Genomic DNA, 3800 nt, shown 5'->3' on the forward strand with positions numbered 1-3800 from the left:
TTCTATTTGGATATGTGAAATATCTGGTCATCATTGTTATTTAATGAATGGCTATTATCTTTTTTGAATTTATTGAACCATAAAACTATTTTTTTGACTCTTCACATTGAATAATCCGCGAATAAGTTTTATGGTTCAATAAAGTCAAAATAAAAAATAGCCATTCATTCTAAATAAACTTCTATCAAAAATAATGCGCAAAGAACTTTTTATAATTATTTATAATAACAATAACAACGTACACACATGTTGGCGTATGAATACACAACGTCAGAGTTGGCGTATGAATACACAACGTCAGAGTTGGCGTGTCGCCATCAAAATTGACAAAATTGAAAATAAAACTAATAATTTTAACCAATCAGAAGACAGTGAAACACCAAATTTATTTATAATGGCGTATTAGTTACTCCCGTTTTCGTCATATATTTTAAAACTTTTCCGCCATTAATGATCAGAGTTATTCCATTTCTGTGATTGGTTTTATAATGATTGATCGTTAATTAAAACTTTAAAATTAGATACCTTTGTCGTCAATCTCTAGAACTAGTTCATCTGTCGAAGGATATATTTTACTCAAAATGCATGACACGTTATCATATGTTGGATCCTGTACATTGAATATGTGAAACCTGGAATCTTTTCGAAGTTTTTGAGGGTCAATGCTTAATTCCTTTGGTAAATCTGTCACAACAGGTGGCTACAACAAAAACATTTCATTTACATTATAAGAGCCAGTCTGCAAGAATGTCATGCAATAGGCTGTAGATGCAATGTTATCAGATAGACCTGTTTGTGCATTCATGCAACCTTTTTGGCAACTGCTCTCTGTGTTAAATATTTTTGAAAAATGTCTAATAGTAGTATCTTTATGAAGCGCCATATATATATGGTATGTAGACATTTATGGTAAAAAAAGCTAAAAATATAAGCCAATTTCGGAAATTCTAAGCTGATAAACATATAATCTATAATGAACTTGGCCCAGTTGTTTCAGAGAAAAATATTTTGTAAAAATTTACAAAAATTACAAAATTTACAAAAATTTACAAAAAAATTACAAAATTTACAAAATTTACAAAAATTTACAAAATTTACAAAAATTTATAAAAATTTACTGTTTAGGGAAACTCATAAAGGGGTCAATTGACCATTTCGGTCACGTTAACATATTTGTAGATCTGACTTGTTTGTACATTATTGCTGTTTACAGTTTATCTCTATCTATAATAATATCAAAGATAATAACCAAAAACTGCAAACTTTCTTTAATTTGCCAATTCATTGGTAGCAACCCAACATTGGGTAACCTGATTTGTGCAAAACTTTCAGGCCAGATAGATAATTTAACCCTCGTCAGATTTGCCCTAAATGCTTTGTTTTCATAGATACGCGCAACAAATAGCATTTTATCCCTATGTACTATTTCATTTTGCCATGTCGGCCATCTTGGTTGGCCGGCAGGGTCATTGGACACCATTATTTTAACTAGATACTGTAGTGATGATTATGGCTAAGTTTGGTTAAAATTTGCATAGTAGTTTCAGAGGAGGAGATTTTTGTTAAAGTTAACGGACGACGACGGACGACGGACGCCCAGTGATGAGAAAAGCTCAGGCCAGGTGAGCTAAAGATATGTTTTGTTGATCTTGTATTTCTGATCATTAAGTCTGTTTATTTTCTATCTATCTTCATTAGTTTTCTTTAAAACAAACAAATCCTCTTTAAGGACAACAACTCCTTTAAGAATTGAATGTTTTTTTTACTATATCAGCAAAGGTGTCTTGTTAACAGATCTTGCCATGATGATATTTTTTTTTGATTAAATGTGACTATTTATCTATTATGATGTTTATCATATACGGCAAAACCCCAAAATCGGTAAAAATCATAATTTAAGGGTTATATTCCTAAGTAGGAGTAGTCGGACAATATCTGTCATATTGTCTTAGTTGTAGATCTTGACCTGTTCTTAATTTTTGCTTATTTTTGCTTGACGTACGCGAAGAAAACAATGTTATTTGATGTATTAGAATCACGATATATATCCCCATTATCAATCTTTGCTGAGTTGAGAAAGTACTTTACAAAAGGTACTCAATATGACTCTTAAGGAAATATTGTTAGCCCATAACGTCGTTATAAGACTAATCAGTGAAGATTTAATAAAAAAGGTCACAATTGAACTCCAAAACAAACACGTTATCAGTATTGAGACAGATTTTCGAAAAATCATGACTATAAATAGGGAACATGGTTAAATTAGGGAAATAATTCATTACATAAATTATATAATTGGTAGGTCCTCACATTCAATTTTGTTATCGTCCCTACAACCTTTGTATCCATAAAAGAACTTTAAAAAAAATCAGGATTGACTCAAGTGCTAGACAAACAAAATTTAACCACTTCTTGTTATTGAAATCGACCAAATATTCGCGTTACAATATAAATGAAAAAGAACGATATGTGCCATCGTAAATTGGATATTTAGAGTCAATTTCAACTATTGGTTGTTTGGTTGATGTCAATACATACAGCATTGTACACTATTATGGGGATGCTAACAGTAGCCAAATTAAAGCACGAGTCTTGAACCGTTAAAGTATAGTTTAGAGTTGAATTTTTCTTTCCATTAATGTGTGGTAGTGACGTCTTTACATGTACACTTCCTGTAAAGAAAAATAAATACATTAAGTGAAAGGTTAAGCTAGCTATCAAACCAAGTTTACAATCCACCATTTTTCTGCAAAAATAAATGCGCTTTTGAATATGCAATATGAGGAGCATGCTAAGCGATTTTCTGTTCATTTATTTCCAATACCTTAGCCTTATGTTTTCAATACGATCATGACGATGTAATGCCATTTTTATATACTAGCTATACGAATTACGGGGAATGAAACTTTATCTATAGAAATAACTAGAGTCAACAGACCATAAAAAGCATGCAGGGACTATATTGAATGAGTGGAAACCTGGCCTCACGGTCATAAAACTTTCGAGCATGATTTTGGTACTCAGACTCGAAAATCAACCAATCAAATTGCTGGATTTCATGTTTCGAGCATGATTTTTGTGCTCCGAGCACTGAGCAAAGTTTTATGCCTTCAAGGCCTGTAATACTTACTTAACGTTGTATCAAAGTAGAAATATTGGTTGTCATAATCAAATTTTATATTCTCGATAAAATCTCCGAAATCTGGATCTAGAACTCGAATACTCGTGACATAGGTGTCTACTGCAGAATGGTCAGAGATGTCAATTATTTCATCTGCTAACTGGAATTCAAACGGAATGTCTGCAATAAAAAAAAGGAATTTCCGAATTGATTAATGAAGTTCCGTTTAAAATACGATTAAAATTATTTCTGTGTGATTACTGTGCGCAAACTTTGGTTTCTCCAACAGATTCGTGACATAAAATTGGAATAATAATAAAAGATCACACACTTGTGAACTGAACAACAACAAAAACCTATAAAGAACTGCTAAGCCGTCACTGGGTGCATCGTTTTGCAGAACTTTCTTTCAGTATTTTATTATTTAAGGATATGGAGATTTACAATTTAAATATTTGCCCTCCACCAAGAAAAAAATACTACAGTACTTCAATAGGTTTTTTTTCTATCTTGATTGAGTCCCTTTTTTCAAAAACTGAAAACAATAATCTTACTTCCAGTTGTAGAAAAGTTTAACGCAAATTTTTGTCAGATATTGCAGATAAGCCATCCGTATCAATTTCATCACCAATATTCCTGGGATTTTGATTGTTTAGCAATGCAAATAATGGACAGTTAG

General features: G+C 31.7%; 1 long non-coding RNA gene across 1 annotated transcript; it reads right to left on the bottom strand.

The window, feature by feature from the left end:
* Positions 1 to 531: 531 nt before the first annotated feature.
* On the bottom strand, positions 532 to 3259 carry LOC139509145 (uncharacterized). The gene is made up of 3 exons (XR_011661581.1): positions 3131 to 3259; positions 2539 to 2672; positions 532 to 700 (listed from the first exon to the last, which is right to left on the bottom strand). It is a non-coding gene; the product is annotated as an uncharacterized lncRNA (long non-coding RNA).
* Between the last annotated feature and the right edge of the window lie 541 nt (positions 3260 to 3800).

This window comes from Mytilus edulis, unplaced genomic scaffold (assembly GCF_963676685.1).
Source record: "Mytilus edulis unplaced genomic scaffold, xbMytEdul2.2 SCAFFOLD_1543, whole genome shotgun sequence".
Taxonomy (NCBI): domain Eukaryota; kingdom Metazoa; phylum Mollusca; class Bivalvia; order Mytilida; family Mytilidae; genus Mytilus; species Mytilus edulis.